General features: G+C 43.6%; 1 pseudogene; it reads right to left on the bottom strand.

Moving 5' to 3' along the window:
• Positions 1-1,175: 1,175 nt before the first annotated feature.
• On the bottom strand, positions 1,176-8,184 carry LOC136313575 (small ribosomal subunit protein eS1-like; annotated as a pseudogene).
• Positions 8,185-26,156: the final 17,972 nt, after the last annotated feature.

The following is a 26,156-nucleotide window of genomic DNA, read 5'->3' as shown; positions in this document are numbered from 1 at the left end:
TAGAAATGGAGACTGAGGGACGTTAATGGACCAGCCTGAAATGGGCACTTAGCATAGGTAACAGCCAAGTCACGCTACTGTAGTTTAGTTTCCAAACTTCAGAACTTTGGAAATAAAGTTCAAGTATCATTTTCAATGGAATGTCACCGGAAACATGGGAATTACACCACTGTGTGGGAAGAATCTGAGGAAGGGAAGAGAGGTCACATTCGCTCCAACCCTCTAATTCTCAGCACAGAGCACTTAGTGTGGAGAATAAAGATAACCTCATTTTCCATTCCCTGACAGAAAACACAGAATAATTTAATCTGCTCTAGGTCATTTGTAAAAATGGTCAAGGGGATACCTAGTATCACCCCAATAAATTCAATTAAAAAGACACACACATACACACACACACACACAAACACACACCACACACACACACACACACACACACACACACACACACACGAGTGAAGCGAAGTCTATTCCTGTCCATTGTGCGTCTCACTGTAGAAGTATACATAATATTTTTTTCAGTCAGTTATTTTATGAAGATTAAGTCCTGTCCATATTCTTATTGCCTCTTTAAGATAAATTTCTATTTTCTTTTTTTTATTTTTTAATTACAAATAGAATTTTTTTTTTTTTTGTATTTTTTTTTTTTCTGAAGCTAGAAACGGGGAGAGACAGTCAGACAGACTCCCACATGCACCCGACCGGGATTCACCCGGCACGCCCACCAGGGGCGACGCTCTGCCCACCAGGGGGCGATGCTCTGCCCCTCTGGGGCGTTGCTCTGCCGCGACCAGAGCCACTCTAGCGCCTGGGGCAGAGGCCAAGGAGCCATCCCCAGCGCCCGGGCCATCTTTGCTCCAATGGAGCCTTGGGTGTGGGAGGGGAAGAGAGAGACAGAGAGGAAGGAGGGGGTGGGGGTGGAGAAGCAAATGGGTGCTTCTCCTATGTGCCCTGGCCAGGAATCGAACCCGGGTCCCCCGCACGCCAGGCCAACGCTCTACCGCTGAGCCAACCGGCCAGGGCACAAATAGAATTTTTAGACCTGGTTGGATAGCTCAGTTGGTTAGAGCACCATTCCGAAGCACAGAGGTGGCCACTTCAGTCCCTGCTCAGTACACACATGGGAGCATATCTATGTTCCTGTCTCTCTCCTCTTCTTCTCTTGCTAATATCAATCAATAAAAACAAACGAACAAACCAACAAAAAATAGGATTTTAAAATCTGTCACCATTATACATCTGGATCTTAAAGGGATTCTTGGACCGGGGTGGGAGGGTCTCTCATATCCATCAACTTGTTCAACTTTAGCACTTGTCTCATCCCCCGTAGCTCTCCCAGAACTGCTGCCTTCACCATGAAGCTCCATGAGTTTTCTCAATTCAAACTCGGGCTTCTTCTTCAGCATTTGGACCTTTCTAACGAAGACATCATGGAGGCGATAAATAGATTGCCAAGCCTTTTCTATGTCTTTTCCAGTGTTCTCTGGGATCAATTCATTGACTACTTCTTTCAAGTCACTTGCATCTCTCAGACCATGATTTCTATCATCATCTTCCAGATTTGGCAGACCTGTTGATGCTGAGCATAAGAGGCCTTCTGAATCTGATTGTTGCGTTTTTTAGTGAAACCAACACAGCATAGATGAAGCAAATAAGTATAGGTAGTCTTGACATCAACATGAGCTTCAATCATGGTCTGCCATTTTTTAATCTTGGAGCACATTTTGTGATGGGTAAGACCCACGCCATGGAAATTAATCAGGCAGTTTTTGCCCTGAACATCCTCAGTAATTAGCTTGAATTTTCTAAATGCTAGTTCATTATTCTGCAGATCAGCTAGGTGTAATTCAAAAACACGACCCCTGAGACCATCGGATGAGATTTAATTCCTTGAGTTCTCGTGATGAGTGTTGTTCCAATATTACTTATACTGAACACAGCTGGTGCTTTCACACCATATCAGTCTTCCTTAGAAAATGGACCGGCCACTTGCTTCTTGGCGCCCTCCCTAACCCTTCCCTAAGGCGCTTGTTCTTGCCCCCCGCCCCTTCCCCATGGAGCTGCTCCGAGAGCTACAAGGCTCTTCTTTCTGCACATCTGTGCAGATGGCCCAGAGTGGTTTTTGTTTGCTTGTTTGGCCTTTGTTTTTGGTACTGGACAATAAACAGGGTGTGTAGCTTTACTTTGGCATCCTAGTTTAAGTGGTGGTTAACCCCTTTTTCAAAGTCCATGGGACTCTTCCTGTTGTGGGGTTCAGCTTTGCTGTGCAAGAAACGACTGTTAACTAGCTCTAGCCCCTAGTCTCTGCTGCTGCGAATGACTGGAGAGGATGCAAATGGATAGCCGAGTGAACCACTGCAAGGCTCTTGGTCATCAAGACCTTGGCACAACGTTCACTATGACTTGTTTCTATCTCCAGCAGTGCAATTATCCACCATTTTCTTTTGCTTCCTGCCCAACGGTCTTTTTGAAGTTTCACACTTTTTTTTTTAAAAAAGGAAAAGTTCTATGGGGGAGGGATATTAAAAGTAGCAGCATTTGGAAAACCCTTCCTCCACCCCTGGCACACAATCAGATGATGGCTAGTTGGCATTCAATGTTAGGGGTGAGGTGGGAAACGGCTTATTCAATATTTAGCATATTAAAGACTATGAACTTGTGAAATAGAGAGCAAAAATGGGAGAAACTATTAGAAATAGTTTTGACTTTTTTTTTACTCTAAGATCAGTGCTTTTCCATTGTTTGCCCTCAGACTGGGGGTGCCTAGGAATTCTTCTGATGTGGTGGTGGTAAACGATGTCTAATTTTCAAAGATGTGATTTCTCATCTCTGTTAGTGTCTTCATAGGTGTTTTGGTAAAGGGTTGGGAAAGGTTCCATTTAGAACTGCTTTCCAAAGGCCACATTAAACCATCATCACAGCTCTCCTTTGATAAAGGCTGGAGAGAAGAGGAATGTTCTGTACTCAGAGCCAGAGGATTTTATTTCCCTCTTATGTAAACTACTTTATGTCAGGATACGGGTTTATATAAAATTAATGTGTTATATATACCAAGCCTAAATGACTTAATTTTGGATATATAGACATTTTCAATGATTAAATATTAGTATGGAGATATTGAAGGGCCTCTCAGGAATGACAGAGCTCCCCACCCTCCTTTGTGTTTCGTCTAAAGCAGGATTTAAATGTTTTTAATAGACTCGAGAAAGTCTAGCAATCTCCACATAGACAGCCTGGCCTGCTCTGATTTATTGGTAGATTTCCTGTGGAATTTTTATTCGACACTTGATTTCCCCTGTGGGGCTTGTTAACTCCTGATTGGGTAATGTAAATTTCTAGCCAAGATTAAGCACAAACAAAGCCAAAATTCATTTATTTTAATAAGGCAAAATGAGGTTCTGAGGGTCTGCTGTTTCCTTTTTTAAATAAACTGAGTCTGTCAGGAGAGTCTTTGTAAAATATTTGGTGGGAATTAAGAAAAAAGAAATGGAATGCTCTCATTTGTGGGTTATTCATTAATGATCTGAAATGAAAACTGGTTCTACGTGCAAATAGTCTGTCTGAGTGTCTCCCTGCCTCCCCTTCTATGGCTCCTGGGATAAATTGCTAGGAGAAGTATTTCTGTTTTTCCTTAGGCCTGTCGACTTACCGCCTCCTATGCCTTGCTATACTCATCCTCAACAAAGAGATGGCATTTCTTCTGATGTGTAGCCGATGAATGTAGATTTCCTAATCAGAGAAAGCTAACAAAATATTTTATATATATATATATATATATATATATATATATATATATATATATATGATAATGAAACTGTATAGTTTCCCTACATATTTTTTCCATCATTTATTTCTCACACACAAAAAATAAATGCCTGTTCTAAGAGAATAAGACACTTATCCTTAGAGTGGTGACAGCATGTGACAGAGAAGGGAGAACCGCCCAGAGAGACATGTAGGAGACATAACCCATGGCAGGAGAAGGCTGACTGGGAGTGGAATAGGAGGAGGAGGAAGAGGTTAGCATTTCAGCTTTCCTGGCTTGACTAACTGATGACAGATTTACCTGCGGGAAAGACATGAAGAGGAGCGGATTCCTGGTTAAAAGGTGAGAGAGTTCATCAACTAATGAAGCCAAGTTACTTTTGGGACATCCAAGAGCTCGTGCCAAGATTGTGAACTGTACGTGTGGAGCGCAGCAGACAGTTGATGATGTAGTAACACATCTTGGAAGGTTTTGCAGAAAAGGACATATAGAGCCTGACCTGTGGTGGCGCAGTGGATAAAGCGTCGACCTGGAAATACTGAGGTCACCAGTTCGAAACCCTGGGCTTGCCTGGTCAAGGCACATATGGGAGTTGATGCTTCCAGCTCCTCCTCTCCTTCTCTCTCTCTGTCTCTCCTCTCTGTCTCTCCTCTCTCTCTCTCTCTCTCTGTCTCTCCCTCTCCTCTCTAAAATGAATAAAAAAAAAAAAAAAAAGAAAAGGACATTAGAAACCAGATATCAAGATTGCAATGAGCACTTGATCTTGTTTTCTGCTGTAATCTTGACACATAAATGTCTGTATCACTCAATATGTATTTTTGCATGAATAAATAAGTAAGGGAATCAGTGAGTGACTTAAAATATTATTAGCGAGAGGGGTTCTATTGGGGTGAATGAAGATAATAAATATTTTAAAGGAAGAGATCTGTCAGGACTCAATTATTAATTATCTCCTTGTAATGTTCTATGCTTACTCGTTCAACAAGTTCAATTCTTTTAACAGTTTCAAGTCATTAACTTTTCTGACAATTCTGCATCAGTCAGAAATTGCCATGGGGCTGCTTAACAAACCGCTCCAAAACTATTGTCTGAAAACAATCCTTTCTTATTTTTGCTCACCGAACTTCACATTGGCTGGGAGTCAGTTGACCTCACCAGGTCTCACCTAGGTGTGGCTTCCAGCTATGGGTTAGATCCAATGTTTCTCACGTGTCTCATTCATTCTCTTTCAGAGAAGCAGCTAAGCTTCCCACAACAGAAGCAGGAGAGGCAAAGAGAGCCCTTCTGTTCAAGGTCATTCCAAACTGTTTGTGTCCTGACTCAGATGATCTAAACATGCTGAATAACTGGGCTTAAAATTCAGGGGCAGAGAAGTCCATTCCCTACATAGAATCATGGGAGGGGGCTGAATATTTTTCAATCCTATACACTGTATTGGCCAAAATCGGCACCTAAAGTTTTATGATTTTCCCAACAAGTGAGGTCACTCAATTCCCTACTGGCTCTTTTCCCCTGAATGTACCACGTCATTTCTAAGGGGCACCACTTTCCATATTCCCGCCAAAGGACTTTATTCACCTTACGGTGTTCATATTTCACATGAGCTCTGAGGCTAGGTAGAAGAAATCTTAACATATTTTCATAGCAAATAGTCACTAAATATTTCCAAATATCCTTATAATATTTCCCTTCAGTTTTTCCTTTTCTGTTCCATTCCAGTTGTCCCCAGTGTACTGACTCTCCCATTCCCACTTCCTGGAATAGCCGCCCAAATTCTACTTAGAGTCAAGTCACCCCCCCTCCTTAATTAAACCTGCATATCATTCAACTTGCCCACTAACGGGCACTTTCTTCATGTCACCTACCTACTCAAACACTGGTTAGCTATGTCATTAGCACAAGGAATATCTACTGGGCCATCTTTAATGCCAGAAACAGTGCCATGTATGTAAAGCATGAAGAAGATGCAAGGCCTTTTGGCTGTCATGCTAGTGAGGGTCAGAGAGGAGAGAAACACAAACGGAACCTGAGAAATAGCTCTGAAACATCTTAGATGATAGTGAGTACCATGCAGCACACTGTAGGGAATGATTTGACAGACCACAGCTGGGTGTTCCCTTTAAAAGGGACCAGAAATACTTCTCTGAAGAGGTGGCATCTGAATTAATACTTGAATGGCAAAAAAAAAAAAAAAAAAAAAAAAAAAAAAAAAAAAACCCCATATGCAAAGCTGGTGGGAAGAACATTCTGGCAGGGTGAAGAGCTGGTGCAGAGATCTCGGTGTGGCAAGAACGGCCTTGGGAAGGCTGAGACACCCAGAAGGCCAGTGTGGATGGAGCACGAAGAAGGAAAGGAAATGGTTTGATTGATGACACTGGAGAAAGGCAGAGAGAAAAACCATTTAAGGGCTTTTGGCCCAGGAAACGAGATTTACACTGCATTCGAGAGTCATGGAATGTCACTAGAAACTTTAAGGATAAGAAACTACATTTTTTAAAAGTATACTTTGGCTATGGTTTGGAGAACTGATTGTACAGTTTGGAGAAGTTGTCAGGAATGGAAGGAAAAAAAACCCCAAAATTATGTGGTTGAGGTAGCACTGCAGAAAAACGGAAAGATCACAGTTTAGATTTTGTGTTTGTTTTGTTTAGTGAGGGGGTGCCGTCGGAGGTGGATGAAGGTCGGATGAGGCCCCGGGCACAGAAGAAAATATTGGGCCCCTTAAAAAAAAGAGAGAGAAAGGGAAAATAAAAATACATGTTAACCTTATTTTTAAATAAATAAAAAATATCATGTACTATTCATGTTAAAATTGCACATATGAAACCAAACTTAGTGTCCTTAGAAAAAATTATGAAGTTGGGGTTCTGCGGGGCCCTTCCGAAGTTGGGGCCCAGGGTGCACGCCTGGTGCGCCCACCATTAAATCTGCTTCTGCATGCAAACAAGAGTTGTATTTAGGCGTCTTACATTAGAATTTCCCGATTAGACATCAAAGCGGAGCTGCCAAATTGACACTTGAGTTCAAAGGTCTGGAAATCTGTCAAGAGACTGGGACTATAAATGAGAATTTTGGCAATCATAGAAATATGTGTTATAGTTTAATGTCAAGGTATGAGGACATTCTGGGTTGTTCAGTCATAGGTAGGTGACGATGCTGTGAGGGGTCCCTTGACAATTAACTTCCAACTAAGGCAGAGCTAGCTCTTCACTGGCCGCCTCCTGCATACAGGTCATTAAAACAGCCGTTAAAACAAACAGACAATACAAACAAAACTAGGTAAGGCAAGGAACAGCTGTCTGCCAAGGCTTCCCATTCTTGAGTCTGGCCATACAACATTCAACTAAGTGGATTTCCCGCCCCTGCTCTAACCAGCTTGGCCATTCTGGGCAAACCTATCTCCCCGGGAGCAAGGGGGTCCTTCTAACATCCAGCTAAGTTCCCCTACCTAGTCCTTTACTTAAAATCCTACTTCCGCCCCTCCTGGCGTCTTCCAACTTCACGCATCCTTTGGGGTCTCACGCACGATAGTTCACAAAACCTCCAGTCATTTCCCCGTAGCCCACCTTGTGATGGCACCGTTATTTTATTTCCTTACCTTAAAAACCCCATACTCTCACACCGTCTGATACCTAGTGAACTGTCCTTGAAGTCTCAAGTGGTTTTTCTTTCCCGTCGGACCACACCCTCTTTATTGGTTCTCAGACTCTATATATATATTTTTTTTTTGTATTTTTCTGAAGCTAGAAACCGGGAGAGACAGACAGACTCCCGCATGCACCCCACTGGGATCCACCCGGCACGCCCACCAAGGGGCTACGTTCTGCCCACCAGGGGGCGATGCTCTGCCCATCAGGGGCGTCGCTCTGCGGCGACCAGAGCCACTCTTGCGCCTGGGGCAGAGGCCAAGGAGCCATCTCCAGCGCCCGGGCCATCTTTGCTCCAATGGAGCCTCGGCTGCGGGAGGGGAAGAGAGAGACAGAGAGGAAGGAGAGGGGGAGGGGTGGAGAAGCAAATGGGCGCTTCTCCTGTGTGCCCTGGCCGGGAATCAAACCCGGGACTTCTACACGCCAGGCCGACGCTCTACCACTGAGCCAACCGGCCAGGGCCTCAGACTCTATTTATGAAAACACATTGATAAGAAAAATATGAGCTTTGACATTAGATTTAAGCTCAGCCTCCAGCTTTGTCAGCTTTTTTTTTTTTTTTTTTTTTTTTTTTTGGAGATGAACGCTCTTATATAAATCCCAAGTTACACACATCAACCAACTAGCACATGAAACTTCCAGGAGGAAGACTTACCGCTCCGGTTTGAAGACAACTTTCTGTCCTCCTTCAAGTATCAGCAAGGCTTTCAGCTGTGTCCCTTTATAACCCCCATCAGCTTTAGCGACTTTCTTGGTGGCCATGGCATGCATGATTGCCCCCAGCTCTGGGGTCTCTTCAAGGTACACTTCCCGGGGAACCACCCACTGAGTTGCAATCTCCCAGGGAGACTGCAAGGTGTGTGGTCCAGCTTGGGCATCATCTCCACCCACAAGCCAGCCATCATTCGGTGAAAAGCCCTCTCTGGTCCTCCCGGTTGGCAGCTGATGAATCTAAGTTGTCAATCAGGAAAACTTTGGTGATGATAAAGATGATGAGGAGGATTGCTAACAGCACGACTCGCTGCTTCAGCTTCATGTTGACCTCTCTTCCTTCTTGCCGACCCACTCTCTCTCATGCGCCGGGGAGAGCAGGTGGCGATGGTCAGCGAGGAGATTCCATCATTATACACACTGGTCCATTTCCTCACGGAAGCGCCTTCTACATGTCCTTGGATCTGGTCCAGTCTCCTCCTGCTGTCGATGCAGAGGTTGGGTTAATTACATAGTGTCCCTCCGTTTTCAGTTTCCTTTCATACTGGGTCTATCCCATAAGGATGTTGTAAGGCATGATAGGGAATGTCACATGCAAAAACTTCTCTGACAATGCTCTGCACATTGCAAATTCTCAGCGGCTATTAGATTCCCTTATTTTCTTCTCCTTAGCACCTTAGCATCTACGTTAAGTACTGGGATCCCAAGAGGAGTTGCCACCTGCTGTGTGGACAACAGAAGGAAAAATGTGATTGGTTATGAATATTTCTTGTTTGTTTTTCCGTTTACAATACCCTGCTGTGACTCACTTGATTTTCTGCAATGTCCTTCTTAATCAAAGGGTTGTGTGGCCTACAGTTTTGCAAATTGAAGTGGGTTGAAATTTGTTTTGTCAGAGAATTTCATGACACCCTCCACCTCCTCCTGGAAATAATTGGAGACCCCCTGCGGTATCACAGACCAGGGCTGAGGAATCACGACTCTACATGGTTCCCTTCCTCGTGCTTTTATGAGATCTAAATTAACAGCGGCAGTTCATTAGGGGAGTGTGATGGAATGTGCATGGATTGCTGATAAACAAGTAAGCTCTTGGGGAACCATGAAAATGCCTTCCTTTTCTCCAAAGAGGATGAGCAGAAAGGGTCAAAGTGTAGGGATGTGTATTATGTATGTGTGTGTAATAAACATTCATTAGAAATAAGATGCTGAGGACATCCAATTCTAATAATAAATTAGTCAATATCTGGACAGCCATTTAGAGTTCTATTTATACTTTCTTGCTTCTTATCTTGCACTTATTAAAAGTAAAAAAAGAAAAAGCACACCCCCACCTTATGTTTGGTGTCTAGAGGTTGCACATAATTCAAAAGAAGGAAAGAATTAAAAACAATTAGGAAGGTAGAGGGAGTATCATGAAGAGTTTACTGAACTCCCATGAATTCAGGGGGAAGCTTCTCCATATGAGGCTGAAGGGGGTGGGGCGAAGAAGGAGGCATTTATTTATATATTTATTTATTTAGCATTTTTCTGAAGTGAGAAGTAGGGAGGCAGAGAGACAGACTCCTGCATGTGCCCGACCGGGATCCACCTGGCACGCCCACTGGGGGGCGATGCTCTGCCCATCTGGGGTGGTGCTTCGTTGCAACCAGAGCCATTCTTGCGCCTAAAGTGGAGGCCACAAAGCCATCCTCAGTAACCAGACCAACTTTGCTTCAATAAAGTCTTGGCTGCAGGAGGGGAAGAGGGAGAGATAGAGAGAAAGGAGAGGAGTAAGGGTGGGGTACTTCTCCTGCGTGCCCTGGTAGGGAATCAAACCTGGGACCTCCACACGCTGGGCCAATGCTCTACTGCTGAGCCAACTGGCCAGGGCTCAGAAGGAGGCATTTAGATCTAAGGTGGACACCTGCCCATCATGGATTTCTGAGGAAGAGATATCTCTCTAAAACCCGCTGGCACATACGAAAGGTAGAGCCTATAGTGTTCAGTAATGACGTATGTCAGAGAGCTGTTTCTTAGACTTCGTATTAAGTACCACTGCCTTTTTCTAGAATTTCATTTTGAAATGGATCTTCTTATCCCTCCTAGTCACAGAAGGGACAGGGCAGAATTACTTCCCATTCTTGAAGCATTTAAAGGTTATTCTGTAGCTGTGGCCATGCTCATTAGCAAATGAGCTGCACACTAATTCCTCAGCCCAGAGGGCTCACAACACCATGGGATCTCATTAGGAAGTCCTCCGCCATTCCCTGTCTCTCTTCTTTCCCTGTGTTTACATCACCCTGAGAAAAGCCTGTCCCCCACCCGGCCTGCCTCCTTTGGCCCGCGGAGGAAACTCTTGGAAGCCAGCCACACAGGACATGTGGATTCAGGAGGAGAAGCCCCCTTTCAAGCCCCAGGGACCTGTCAGTGTTGATTAGTACAGCAAATGTCTCCTGCCTGCGATGGCAGGTCAAGGGCCACGGCTGCAGGGGATGTCCTGCTTGTGTTCCCTGGAATATTTTTGATATTAATATTTTCTCTCCTGTCTTCTCCATGAGGATCCTCATGCAAGTCAGCGCATGAGGAGAACAAAAGATGGTTTGAAAGATGCAGTTGTACCAAACGCATAATAACAGCTTATGATTTCTAACAGCAAATACCTATGGATTGCCAAATCAGAGGAAAGCACTTTGTCTGTATTCTCTGATTGGATTTTTTGTGGCAATCATAGATGTTATGGGTGCCATGTTAACTTAAGGAAACAGTAGCTCATGATAGTAAGTAAGCTGTTCAAAGCCAGGAGGTGACTGAGTCAGGTCGTAAATCTCACTCTGTATTTTGTCATAGTCTGTGCCCTTTCTGTCATTCCAGGCGAGAGAGAGAGAGAGAGAGAGAGAGAGAGAGAGAGAGAGAGAGATGATGGATAAATGTCTATATGATTATAAGGACAACAGCATTATCAAGGTTAGCGGTTAGCTTTAAAAGATCCCTGTCATCCAGGGGGAAGATCTTAGGTGATAACCTTCCCAGAAGTCAGAATGTGTGATTTTGTGGGGGGAGCTGTTTTTGTCCTGGCCATTCCTCTGTTGCTCAGCTATCTGCCTGCCCCTAAGGATAACGCTTATCGATAATGTTGACACCAGCAATGAGCTCTGAATTGCTTCCTCTCTGATATGCAGCCTCTCACAGTGACTTATTCCTTCCTTAGTGTTCATTAGTTTGGTGTTTTCCTTTTTCCATGCAAACTGTATAATTACAACTTGGGAGCGTGGCTTGAACTCTATTCCCCGGTGCCCTAATCTTTCTCTTTTAAATCAATCTAATCACAGAAAATGTCAAAGTTAAATAGCTCTAGGAAGGGACAGAAAGGCAGATAGCAAGAAGGTTGGGTTGCAAAGTTCTGGGTAGTCTTCTGCAGGGTTGAGCTAACCGTGTGGGAGAGGGTGGGTGCGGATAGCATGGAGCGGCCTGGGGAGTGAATGAGTGTGCCTGACAGTCCGAAGGGGAACGCGGGAGGTCAGGTTCCAGTCCTCACAGGACGCAGTCTGCTCCCACCCCTTTAAACTTTCTAGGCAGGAGCCCTCCCTTTAGAATAGTCAAAGTGCCTCCCTGTGGCTGGTTGGATCTGCAGCGAATATCTGTTGGCTACTTTTGGTCAAGGTCGCCTTCTTAGTTCCTCCAGTCCCTTCCCCGAACGGGTGTTATCCAAGGGTTTGGGGTGACACTGTCATCTAGTTTTGTTGTGAATGCTATCTGTCAACTTTGGCTTTGTAATCTAGTTGTTCTATCTTTACATGGTATTCAGAGAGTTTGAAACTGTCTCCTTCTCCCACCTCATGATTCCCATCGGGCCCTAAGTGGCATGGGACCCCTTGTTTTCTATTGCTGATCCAGACCATTAACTGCCCCCCCCCCCGCCCCATAACCTGGGTTTCTTGGAAACAGATAAAATTCTACTCGGTGTCCCTTCATTAGCATCCTTGTGACTTCTCTTCATTCATTAAAGATTTTAACCATTAGATTTCTATATACTATTCAGTACTGTTCAGTCATTATTCTTCGAAGATTGTAGCATCCACAGAAACTGTTCATTTAACACCTTGCTCTCATGAGCCCTGAATTCACTTTTTGATTAGCCCACTATTTCCCACCTCAGGGACCCATCCGAGTGGTCATACCCGAGACATTAATAACAACTGTGTCATTTGCACAGGCTTGATTTCTAGTATAGCCCTCTCCTCTAAACACTTTCTATCTCACTATTCTATTAGCTCTAATCCAAAGTTCTTTGATCTTATTGAGACTTTCAAGTCTTTTACAACAATGTTTTTGTTTGTTTGTTTTTTTATAGAACACACCTTTTATGTTTTCATTATCATCTTTAAATGCAATTAGACAACCTAGCCCATCATTAGCTGATCCCTTGAATCACTACTGCTGGGTTATAGTAAGGATGGTATGAAGTCAAACCATAAACTATCCAACATTTTTTAGGGAAAATTCCTTCTTCAAAGGCCAGAGGTGGGAGACAGAGGCACTTTTAGGAGAATACGAATTAATATGTTAAAGGACAGTGATGTGGAAGAAGTTTTAGGCTGGACAACTACGCAGAGGCCCGGTGGCAAGAACACTCTTGCAAAGCCACACCAAATTGTTATTTTCTGTTTCGTTTTGTCTTAGGCAGTGAGGTACCGAAAGCTGACAACTTGTGTGTGGTATTCTGGGCGGCCTTCGCTAGGGCTGCTGTAACGAGCTAGCACGATCCTGAATAGCAGACATGCGCTGTCTTCCTGTGCTAGAGGCTGGACGCCCACGGTCAAGGTGTCGGCAGGACCCGGCTCCCTCTGCGGCTGCTCAGGAAGGATCTGTTCAGAGACTATCTCCTACTTTCTGCTATTCCCTTAGTTTGGCAGCATAACTCCAATTTTACATGACGTTTTTCTAGTTAGCATGTCTCTCTGTCCAAATTTCCCTGTCTTAGAAGAACACCCATCATATTGGATGAGAGGCCCACCCCACTCCAATAGGAAGTCATCTTGGCTTAATTAAATTACATTTGCAGTGATCCTGTTTCCACATCAGGTCATGTTCTGAGGCCCTGGGGGTGAGGAATTTAATCTATGAATTGTGCGGTTTACAATTCAACCCGTTATATGGGTGTTCATCAAAAATATTTGTGACATCATATGCAAATTCAGGTGCCACCTCATCAAAAAGGACCTCATTTTCTCCTCCCACTAGGAAATACACCTGCTGGGGAATGGATGAGGAAGAAAAAAAAAAACACCCACAAGGGGCCCTTTGTAGATTTCCTCTCTCTGCAAATGGCCTGGTGAAGAGAAGGAGCCAGGATTGCAACAGAATGGGCAGGTGCGCTCCCTGCCCCGGCCGGAGGCCCGCGTGGCCGGGAGGCAGTGCCCGGGCCTAATGGAGATGGCGGTGCCCCTCTTTATTACTAGGGGTGACACTCAGAGAGGCCCCCATCTCCACGTCTGCCGGCATTCACCAAAGTTAGGCCAAGGGAAGTCAAAGTAATTTAGATTCAATCTCCTCTCAGAAATGAAATGAACAGACATTTTATTAAAAGGAAATGAAGAGGAAATTGAACTTTCATATTTCATTGTTCATTTGCGATGACACAAAACAATATCCGTGAACGGAAGTTTGAAAGATTGTTATTTATCCGTCTCCCCTCCCCTCACGCCCATTCACCTACATTCTACTTGCTCTTGTTCAAATAGGGGCCAAGGCATTTTTGTCTTCCCTGAAGAGCCGAGTCCTGGTAATAAGAGTATGACTATCCTAAGCTAAGGTGCTCTGTATTATGTATAAAAAAATTTATTTTTTACATTTTTTGTATAGAATGCATTTGCATAAAGCATTTAACTAGTGGAAACTTTAATGAAAGTCATAATTTATTTTTCCTATCATTAGTTACAGCTCACATAAAAATATAGTTTGGGGCCCTGGCCGGTTGGCTCAGCAGTAGAGCGTCGGCCTGGCGTGCGGGGGACCCGGGTTTGATTCCCGGCCAGGGCACATAGGAGAAGCGCCCATTTGCTTCTCCACCCCCTCCCTCTCCTTCCTCTCTGTCTCTCTCTTCCCCTCCCGCACCCAAGGCTCCATTGGAGCAAAGATGGCCCGGGCACTGGGAATGGCTCCTTGGCCTCTGCCCCAGGCGCTAGAGTGGCTCTGGTCGCGGCAGAGCGACGCCCCGGAGGGGCAGAGCATCGCCCCCTGGTGGGCAGAGCGTCGCCCCTGGTGGGCGTGCCGGCTGGATCCCGGTTGGGCACATGCGGGAGTCTGTCTGACTGTCTCTCCCCGTTTCCAGCTTCAGAAAAATACAAATATATATATATATATATATATATATATTTTTTTTTTAACTACATATATATATATATATAGTTTGGGCCTCTTCCATCTTTTTGGGGGAAGAGTGCATGAGAACATGGTGACAGTAAGGAAAATCATCACGGATTAGAAGTGGCGTCAGCCAGCTTTCCTCCTGGGAAGTCAGAGCGAGTGCCGGTATCTTTAGGATTTCATTTGTATTTATTCTATGTATATTATTTTATACATTCTATAGAAAACTATAGAAAGGTAGTAGGACTGAAATAAGGCTTTCTGTGTCTGAACTGTTTATGAGAAAGGGGGTGGTGTTGTCCTCGCTTGAGCCGCTCAGGGCACCAACATGTAGACTCTGGTGGTCAGGCGGGGCCTCCAGGCGAGGGATCTGTCACAGAACCTTCAGGAGTCCTTACTATGGGGCTTCCCGCCTTTGGAACGGGTCTTCGGAGGATAGCTAAAGTGCATTTGCAAGTGGACCCCGCAAAGCAAAGCGCCTTCTCTTATGCCTAAAAGCCAGCCCTCCTCCCCAGCAGTCAGCGTGTCCATGACCTGTCTCCTGTCCCCGCTCACTGCAGAGCGGTGGTCATGCTAACCCAGTGGTTACCGAGCGGCGTGTCACCAGGCTGGGCTGTGGGCATGCAGCCTCCAGCTGTGACAACTCAGCAAGTGTTTCTCCCCCCTTCTCCCCGTCCCGCACAGGGGTGGAGGGCAGTGGTGGGATTCAAATAATTTAACAACCGGTTCTCTGCTCTAGTGACCGTTTTAAGTATAGAGAAACAATATACCGAAAGGTAGTTGATTATTTCATGCATTTAATACTTAAGAATAAAAGAGGTAGACAAAACTAGATTATGCTATAAGAGTTTAAAGATATTAATGAGAAATATTAAATAATACCTGACAAAAAACAATAAAACTGTTACTTAAGATATTTCTAGTGACAGCTTGTCACCACCTCCTGGTTGTTTGGCACTTTTTCTCTTTATGTCAGTGGCAGTCAACCTGGTCCCTAACGCCCACTAGTGGGCGTTCCAGCTTTCATGGTGGGCGGTAGCAGAGCAACCAAAGTATAAATAAAAAGATCGATTTAACTATAGTAAGTTGTTTTATAAAGATTTATTCTGCCAAACTTAGCAAAAATCTGACATAAAGTACTTGGTAAGGAATTATTATTATATGCTTTAACTCTCTTTATAAATTTTATAAAGTAAAGTTACTTCTCTACTTTATAAATCACCATTACTGTGGAACCAGTGGGCAGTTAGAAAATTTTACTGCTAACAGAGATACAAAAGTGGGCGGTAGGTATAAAAAGGTTGACCCCCCCTGCTTTATGTTGTATGTTTGTTATGCAAGTAACAAACGTGAGGGAATTAAAATGTAGTATTTCATTAAAGATATAGTGAGTTTTATGAAATGAATAAATAAATATTACAAGCGTAGTTCTGTCAAAGTTTTTTCACCTATGGACAGAATGAACATGACTATGGGCACTTAGAACATGCTGTTGCGCAGATGAAGGTTAAAAAAAGAGTAAGGAATGTAAATTTGTGATTTCCACATCGGGCAGCTGCCCAGCGCCCACCTTAGAGAGAACCCTGATTACAAGTGCCATTCTAACAACTGGTTCACTGAACTCAACAAAAAATCAGGTATCGGTTCTGTTGAACGGGTGCGAACCAGCTGAATTGCACCACTGGAAGAGCAGCTTTCTCAGGGGCCAGAGCTGAGGAAGGCCCCTCCACTTGGTAGCTGTCCCTTGTTGCCTCAGCAAAGGGACAGAGACATTAGAGATTTGTGTGTCTATGACAGCACAATGAGGAGATTTTGCTGTCCTAGCTCCCAAGAGTCACACACACACGTTTTGATTACATTGATGGGCCCAGATTATCAGTAAAGCTTAGACATCTTGGGAATGTTGAGTGAGTCATAACAGGTGTCCATGTTTTCTTATCATACAATAGAGTCCACCTCACATCGCCCTCTGTCTCTCTAAATTGAGGTTTAGGAGCTCCATTGTTGCTGGTGGCTTGTGTGCCCTCTTAGTGGTTGGCCCTGCTGGGGAGGAGTGAATGAAGCTCATTCAAACCAGACCTCCACGAGGGGTGCAGGCCAGCGGTTAGAACTGTCTGCAGCAGTTAGGACTCCAGAAGGTGATTCAGGAGGCAGATCGCTTCCTTGACTCGTCCAACTCTAAATTCATTATACCTTCAACTCTGTCTTTTTCTATTGTACTACTCAAATCTAGAAGGCTCTAGCAGAAAAGGAGGACATCCAGATGATGGAAGAATAGAGACTTTGAGGGAATTATCAAAGAACTAATGCTGAGAGAACACTGACGGGTGACGTTTGTGGTCTTCGGACCAATGAAAGTTATTTCTGATAAGGGTGCAGTCACAGGAGGGGCTCCCCAAAGGTCTACAGGGGAGCTAGGAAAAGAGAATGGCTCTGCATTAAAGCGGAAGACAGAGGCTGAGTGTGATTCACCCTGAAAGTGGTGGGCGCAGAGAGAAAGCGAGGGAAACCGCTTCCTGGAGAGCAGAGGTCCTGAAATTCCGAGCTGGGGGAGTTCTTTTGCATCACCTCGTGCGGGTCCTTAATTTCCCTGTGGCAACATCAGCACCGAAAGGATGCATTTCAGAGAATGCTAATAGGTGTTCCTGGAAAATAGTGTTCCATGGATAATTAGTTTAGGAAATTCTGCTTTAAAAAAAGCGAGGGAGATGTGTATGTTGGAGGGCTCCCCTTAGTCTTTAATACAATAATGTAGTTACCCCCCAAGAGAGGGGGGATACTAAGGAACATTTCCTCAAGGCTGACCACGGTACACAATTTCTGTCAAAATATTATCTCTGGAAAAATGTAGAAATACTGAAATACACACTCATTTCTTCGGCAGAAATTCTGTTAGAAAGGAGATGTGTCTGTAGTTTTTTTCTTCCCCTTGACTTTATCAATGTGAGCAGTTCCAATATGAGGCCCAGAGATTATTTTATTTTAGAGGCGATCTTAACTTTGTCACTTATCAGCTCTTGGGCTCTCTTTGGGCTCCCAGTGGGGACTGAAATCTCGCTGCAGGTGCAGACGGCTGCCTAACATTTTGCTGTTCTCCACCTGCAGACCCAGCCACTCCGAGCAGCGGATGCTAGCGGGGTACGTGACTGTTCTCGCTGGTGCCTGCATGACTGTTTCTACTTGATTTCACCGACACAAGGATGGTTGGTAACTAGGCAAAATCGAGCTGAGGAGCAGCACGCCAACCCCCCCTCTGTTGTAAGCCCCGCCCTGGAAGCCTTTTCTCCTTCTGCAGTGGTCTGATCGGTCGGGTGGCATCCCAGCACCAAATTTGCTGCACTTCCTCTAAACAAGAACTCGGCCTCTTAGCCATTCATCTGATGTTTGAAAACGACCGCGATTACAAACCCTAAGCTAACACTCAATACACAGGGCTTTGTAAATATAGGATACTATCCGTCCCAGTGAGACAGCCCCCGCTATGGGGCATCTGGTCCCTCACGCGCACCTGCTGCGGGGCCCTGACAGAAGACGCTGCGTGGAGACAAAGGCTCTGTCCGTTTCAAGTCAAGGACACAGGGCGACTCAGACTGAGAGTCAAGACCCTGCCAGACAACGGTTTACTTTCTCGGATCGCATCGAACAGTAGAGAACTTGAAGGGAAACTGCTGTTCTGACTTGCTCGCTTAGTGACTTCATCTTTGAGGCAAGGAAAGCATCAAAAGTTTTCGCTAAAATTAAAATTCAACACAGGACAGTTTTTTTTTTTAGGCTACGAAGGAGAAAACAGAGCAGGAGACTAGCTGTGTGGCCCCACCACGCTGCTGGTTATCATAGAGGCCCCAAACCCTCTATGATAATGCTTTCCACAGTAGCCAGAGGAAACAAATTATTTGTAAACAATGGTAAAAACTGTTTTTTAAAAAATTAGGGAACAAGGGAAAAGGAATATCCTTTGTTAACATAATTAAGTGTCTTTCTTGCCGGGCTCATTGCTAGAGTAATTGTCCATAGGACTTCTACTTTTATTAAAGGAGCCTAGCTTTGATTCATAGTCACTGAAATCATATTAATGGCATTAGGGGCTTTCAAATCTATTTCAATAACACATTTTACAGGAACGAATTCTGAATCTATTTGCAAACTTGAAATACACCACAGAATATTTTGCATTGATTGAAATGTTGAAAATCTGGCTGGATGGTGAAAGTCAACACATCTGAGGGGGGAGTGTCCATTTGGATCTCTTAACCAAAAATCATCAAATCATTTTACATGTCATTGAATTAATGAGCGGCAAAAATAGGTTTTCGTCCCTTAGTTTTGGGCTTGAAAGCAGGGATGTGGGACAAAAGGTATGTAAATGTGAACACACAGATGGCACGCTTGCTGAAAGGTACAAAGTAATTTCAAGTCTCCTACCTATCTCCTTGTGAATGTCATGACCTAAATTATATTTTCTATGTTGAAATCTAGTGAGGAATTTAACAAGTCAGTTATAGTTTTAAGAGCAATATATATTTTTAAGCAATTGAAATATCCTTAAGAATATTGAAAATAATGACACTAATCATAAACCGACTTTTTCTCATTCTAATCCTTATCATGATTCTATGAAGTGAGCGTTCTTTCACCCTTCTGTAGATTAAAAAATAAAAGAGGCATTATTTCAACTTCCTTTGAAGATGTATAAGTATCTACTGAGGCTTTGGATCTGCGCTGTGGGTGGGATTTCTCATTGGATGGGTGAGTAAAGAAATGAATACCGCAGATGGCAAATCCGACTGCAGCTTTCTGTTAGATGGAAAAGGAGGGCTCTCATTTGGTGATGATGCAAGTCGGTTCCTGCACCCAGCAGAGCAGTACTTGTTTGCTTTCTTGTGCACATAGACATTTTAATACTAGGCTAAGTTTCAGTTTCTTTCACCAAGCACACTGAAAGCAAGCTGCCAGGCACTCAGGAGCCCACACAGCAGAGTGAGGTGGTCCTGCCCGGTCCCCGGAGTGCCAAAGTGGTACGTAAGGAATCAAAGAAGCCCAACTGTCAATTCACAGAGCCTTTTACATGTTAGTCTTTCTCATCATTCTGAGGATTTCTGGGGATCCTGATCCCTTCACATTCCAGAGCCAGGCTTACCGGGGGGACCTGTGACCTGTGGGACCATCTCTGCCATGCACGGCAGAGCCCTGGGATCCTATTGGCCAGGGTGTGGAATCCTTCATTCATTCCCACAGGCGTTTCTCTACTTCCACTAGAAGAAAAAAGCCATGAGACAGGGCTTGCTTTGCCGCCTTTTTTTTTTTTTTTTTTTTTTTTTTTTACTGCTAAATCCCTAGTACTGAGATGACTGCCTGACAGAGCAAGGATTCCATTGATTCTAACCCAAGGAGAGAATTCATTGGTTCAGTAGAGAACTCAGGTCTGGCCACACCCGAGCTGCCTCCGGGTGAAACTCCTTAGAATTTCCTTGGGCCTCTGGGCTCCTCCCAACAATCCTTTCACTTGGGATGTTAGCTGCTTCCTACATCGGACAGAAATAAAGTTCTTTAACCTTGCCCAAGTCTGAATTTAAAATTGATAGTACCCCCACCAAGGTATGTAATTTAACTTCTTCTCCATTCTTAGACCATAAAAATTTTTTTTCTTCTTCTAATGTATACCAGTAAGTAAAACTGGGACAGATTAAATTTCTCCTTTCAAAGGCATTATTGCAATTTTAGCTTGAAATAGTGACCGAAAACTAGAAAGAAATATATTTCTATACTTTTCATGCTATATATTTCTCCTCATAACAGTAATATATTTGTATCATAGAAATTATAGATAGTAGAGAAATAAATACCCGCCATGATTAAAGCTTCCAGAAAATTTTATATGACTGGGTTTAATAGCCTTTCCTGCTTTGCTAACACACACACCACACACACACACACACACACACACAGAGGCCATTCCATAAGTCTTTTGATAAACTGCTTTTTTTCACCCCTCAAAAATATTTTATTGTACACATTTTCTCCTAGGAGTTCCATAGCATGTTTGACTAAGAAGATGTGATATGGGCCCTGGCCGGTTGGCTCAGTGGTAGAGCATCGGCCTGGCGTGCAGAGGTCCCGGGTTCGATTCCCGGCCAGGGCACACAGGAGAAGCGCCCATCTGCTTCTCCACCCCTCCCCCTCTCCTTCCTGTCTCTCTCTTCCCCTCCCGCAGCCAAGGCTCCATTGGAGCAAGGATGGCCTGGGCACTGGGGATGGCTCCTTGGCCTCTGCCCCAGGCGCTGGAGTGGCTCTGGTCGTGGCAGAGTGACGCCCCGGAGGGGCAGAGCATCGCCCCCTGGTGGGCGTGCCGGGTGGATCCCGGTTGGGCGCATGCGGGAGTCTGTCTGACTGTCTCTCCCCGTTTCCAGCTTCAGAAAAATACAAAAAAAAAAAAAAAAAAAAAAAAAAAAAAAAAAAAAAAAGAAGAAGATGTGATATGAACGGGCCTCTTCTGAACATAATAAAACACAGGACATGAGATTAAAAAACATGGTCAACGGCACCCAGAGTGGCAAACGTGTGGGCAGACAGACGGAAGAGGAAACACGAGGCAGCAGCAGGTAGAACGTCCGGATGAAAACCATCCTCTGCGAGGTTTTACCCATTCTGAGATATCTGGTGGTCCCACATCTCCGAGGCAGAACTGAGTGTGCGGCGGCAAAATATTATGAACTGGTTTCTTGCTTGGAAAGGTGAACTCACGAGCTATTATTATCAGTCACTGCGCGCAGATGTAATGTTCTTGATTACTTTTTAAAATCTTCGGGGTCATTCTGCATAATTTCATGCTAAATAACATTTGCTCTCAGTCCATTTCATCACACGGATCAAGATTGCCTGGTAAACAGACATTTTGCCCTTCAGTTTATCTGAAAACAACTTCTTATATTCTGAGAGCTTTGATTTGTTTAGGCAAACTCGTAGGTAGATGACTCTAACCTGATGGTCATGGTCATGGGATTACTGGTGGAAAATTGACTATAAAAAGGAAAGTTACTGGCAACTGAAAGGCTAAGTTAACTGAGAAGCAGCATTCAGGGACTACTATTGGAGACCAAGAGAATGTGGGGGTTCAGGCTTCTGGAGACACTATTTCATTCAGGGGCATAGGCAATATTATAAGGTCCTTATTAGCATGGGCACTGGGACCAGCCAGAACTAGTTAGATCCTGCCTCTGTCACCTAATAGCCGTGTAAGTGCTTAGGACAGTGCCCGCACGTGTCAAGGGCACAGGAGGTGTCCAGTAGCTATGACCCAGTTTCTGGTGCCACGTCAGGGTGTCCCCATCTCACAGCTGTTCTCTGTGAACCTGGCTGTGATCTCTGGCCATAAATTCAGCCCAAACAAAGCTTTGTCTCCCTTGTGATGTTTTTGTCTGCATTTCTTATCCTGCCATTTGCTCATTCCTTTATTCACTCATTCGTTTATTTGTTCATTAGCTCATTCATTTTTTCCATTACGCATTTACTGAGGAGGTACTCTGTGCAAGTTATCAGTAGTTTGCAAAACGTACCAAAGAAATCTCTGCCTTCTGAAAACCTCTAGCAATTACGCTGTCATGGCGTAAGGGTTAAGATAGTGGACTTTGGGGACATGCTGAGAATACTTAGGAAAGGCACCCACTGCAGTATTGATAATCATAGGATGCCTCTGTAGGAAATGACTTTGAAAGAAACACCCAATGATAAATAGGAGTTAGACAAATTAAGCTTGTGTGGAAGAGTCAGAGAATGTTATCAGAAGATGGAACAGCATGTGCAAAGACAATGTGTTAGGGTTTCCCAGAAAAACGGAATACATACACACACACACACAGAGAGAGAGAGAGAGAGAGAGAGAGATCTTATGCTGTAGCCTTGAATCCAAGCACTGCAGGGCAGCTGGCAAGAAATGTAGGTAGAGTCTCTGTGTTGTGGTCTTAAGAAGAATTCCTTCCTATGTGGGCAGCCTGTCTTGACTCTTAAAGTCTTCAACTGATTGGATGACCCTCATTATGGAGGGTAATTTGCTTTACATAAGGTCAACTGATTGTAAATGTTAATGAATCTAAAAGACATTTTCACAGCAAAGTCTAGATTAGTGTTTGATCAAACAGCTGGGCAGCATACCATTAGCCGAGCTGACACATAAAATTCACTATCACCAGAAAGCATCATTGTCTGTGATCCCAAAAGGGGGCCAGGGTCATTGGAGAAGAGAGGAAGGCCAGCTAGGATGACAGAGACTCAGACTAGTTAGAAGTCACTCTCCATCTTAGCTGCCTGGGCTTTAATATTCACTCTCTCACATTGGAAGGGGGCTAAATAATTTCAAGAAATAGAGCATATATTAGAGTGTACCAGAATGGTTCTCTGGCTCCAATTTATTTCTTGCATCAGCCATATTCGATATTAATTTTTTCCCTTAAAAGACATGTTCCAAGTCTTTCTCTCTTTCTTTTTCTCTTCTTCCTTCCTTCCCTCCCTCCCTCTCTCTCTTTTTCTTTCTTTCTTTCTTTCTCCCTTCCTTTCTTTCTTTCTCTCTCTCTCTCTTTCTCTGTCTCTCTCTCCCTCCTTCCCTCTCTCCCACCGTCCCTCCCTTCCTTTCTTTCTTTCTCTCTCCCTCCCTCCCTCCCTTCTTTCTTTCTTTTTATTCTTTCTTTCTGTGAGAGGAGCAGAGATAGAGACAGATTCCTGCATGCACCCCAACCAGGATTTACCCAACAGCCCTATCTGGGGCCGATGCTCAAATGAAACAAACTATACTTAGCACTTGAAGCTGAATGCACTTTGACCAACTGAGCTATCCTCCGCACCCAGGGCTGACACTCGAACCAATGCAGCCACTGGCTGCAGAAGGAAAAGAGGAAGACAAGGAGGAGGGGGAGAGGAGCAGATGGTCACTTCTCCTGTGTGCTCTGACCAGTAATTGAACCCGGGACATCTACAGACTGGGCCAATGCTCTACCACTGAGCCAACCGACCAGAGCCAAATTAGTCTTTAATATATATTTCCAGGTAATTGAGTTACACTGGCATAGTTTCACTTCTCTCCTTCAAACTTACTTCTCTTTGTGATTCTTCTGAATCATTCTCAGTTTCTTGGAATCACTCCCGTGAAATTTTCCAAACCCTGTGAATGTCACTGTCTAGGTATACAAAAAGGCCTGGAATAGAATTAAAATTCTTCTGGGGAAGCCAAGCCAGCAGCCTCTCCTTCGGTGACTACTTCCCCACTTCTGTCACACCTGGGCTGCTTTATTTATCTGGAGGAGTCCTTCCCTGCCAAAAGTATACTTAGGATATTTACTTCTCTAATTACCGTAGCACAATCTTCTCAGAAGAACTTGGAGGAGGGCTGGTCCCCACACTAAGAGACAAATGAGAAGATGGAGTGAGTTGCTACCCGGAAATTCATTGAGTAGAAATTTACAAGTGGTGGTGGGCAGAAGACCAAGTCAGCAGTCAATCAGCCATGCCAAGAACCCTGGGCATAGTGTCAAAAGATCAGAGAATCTGGGAAAACTACCACAATAATTAGTAGGTGATGTTTTTAGAATCACTGCGGATATTTTCTGTGTTTTAGAGAAAGAGGAAGTGTGACAGAAAGCAATAATGACTATAGAATTTACCAAGCACTTGCTGGTTTTCTGTTCCAAGTCATTAAATAGTTCAAAATATTCAGTATAAAAAACCATTTACTGTTGGTCTTCTGTAGGCAAGTTCACTTGGCAGTAACCAATCTTCCTTTAGGACCCTGCCCTGTGTTATCTCTTCCCCTGGTCTTACTGATCACCATTTCCACATCATATTGTGGTTATCTCTCTCAATTAATTCCAAGTTCCTTAGTCTCTTACTATTTCCAGAGGATACATGAATAGTATTTTCACAGGAAATAAAATGCAAAAGTTTAAATACTTTCAAAGTGTGCTATAGTTAAAAACAAAATAAAAAACAGAGATCCTTGAAAAGTCAAAAGATTTTAAATTTCAAGGGTTTATATGTGGTTATAATATATGAGACAGAATCATATTAATATTTAAAATATAGGTAACATCAAGAAAGTCAGAGTTTTCAATTAAAAAAACAAATAAAAAAGAGAATGTTCATCACTAACTTTTGTTGTTGTTACTGACTATGGGTGGATTAATTTATAAGTTGGCTTTGACTTTCTCTTAAGTATCATATTTAAACCTTCTTTGACTTAGCATTTGTAATATTTTCTGATTCACTACTGGTTTATATTATATACTAATGTGCATGTTGACATACTTTTTATTACTTATGTCTTCAAAAATTCTTACATTGATAGTATCACTTTCAGGAATATAGAAAAATCCAAGATTTGTATTTGTTTTCTATTTAGGACTAAATCTGCAATTTTATTCTTTTCCTTAAATTATATGCCATGCAAAATTAAATAATTTTTTTAAGATCAGTTGGAAACACTTGTTTATTATATTTATTATTATCATTTTTATTTTTGTGACAGCATGGAGGGACCTGGAGAATATTATGCTAAGTGAAATAAGCCAGTCTTAACTCATTGATTTAAAATCTGGGACAGGATACTAAAAATAATTGCAAAAGAACTAGCATTAAATTTTACTTTGCATGACTCCTTATAATCATCAAAAAAATAGAAATGGCTCAAATGTCTAAGTAAAGTACTTCTTAAATGAGTTATTATATGTCTTCAAAAGACAAAGTAATGTAGCCATTCACTATGGCAATTGTGATGTTAGGAAAATTAAGAACAGTTCTTCTTGTATTATGGTAAGCCAAAAGGGCAGGATGCAAAGTCACCAGGGTATTAAGTGTGTTTTCATGTTGAGAAACATGGAAGAGATATTTGTAGATGCAAACACTGACTTAAAGTTCTGGGGATTACAAGGACATATTCTTTTTCTCTCTCTCACTGTCTGTTCGCGTTCCTAACAATGTCCATAAATGCTGTCCAAATCCCCTGACTCATATACACTTGAGAAGCTCCACCCACATCTCAAAGACCTCCCTTGGTATTCTGGGAAATATCCAGAAAGTCACGCAAGTACTCTGCAAAGCATGCCCATTTTTCTTACTTCTTTTCTAGACGACCTTGGTTGTCTATGAAAGCATCAGGTCATTACCCTCGCCCCCCTTTTTTTGTGACAGAGACAGAGAGAGGGACAGATAGGGGCAGACAGACAGGATAGGAGAGAAATGAGAAGCATCATTTCTTAATTGCGGCTCCTTAGTTGTTCATTGATTGCTTTATCATATGTGCCTTGATTAGGGGCTACAGCAGAGTGAGTGACCCCTTACTCAAGCCAGTGACCTTGGGCATCAAGCCAGCCACCTTTGGGCTCAAGCCAGTGACCATGGGATCATGTCTATGATCCCACGCTCAAGCCAGGGACCCTGTGCTCAAGCTGGTGAGCCTGCGCTCAAGCTGGCAACCTTGGGATTTCAAACCTGGGTCCTCTGTGTCCCAGTCCAATACTCTATCCACTGCACCACTGCCTGGTCAGGCCAGAACATCATCTTTGCAATTGCTGCTGCCGCCTGTACCTTTCTAAGAGAGCACTGCCATTTTTAGCAGCTAACTCCTTGTCGGTTACAAAGCTGCCAGAGTGTCAGGTAACAAACTACGTCCTCAATCTCCTAGATCAGAGAGGTTCTCTGCGATT

This window comes from Saccopteryx bilineata, chromosome 9 (assembly GCF_036850765.1).
Source record: "Saccopteryx bilineata isolate mSacBil1 chromosome 9, mSacBil1_pri_phased_curated, whole genome shotgun sequence".
In the NCBI taxonomy this organism is placed as follows: domain Eukaryota; kingdom Metazoa; phylum Chordata; class Mammalia; order Chiroptera; family Emballonuridae; genus Saccopteryx; species Saccopteryx bilineata.
Note: the sequence above shows the minus strand (reverse complement) of the source record. Positions and strands in the feature narration are given on the sequence as shown.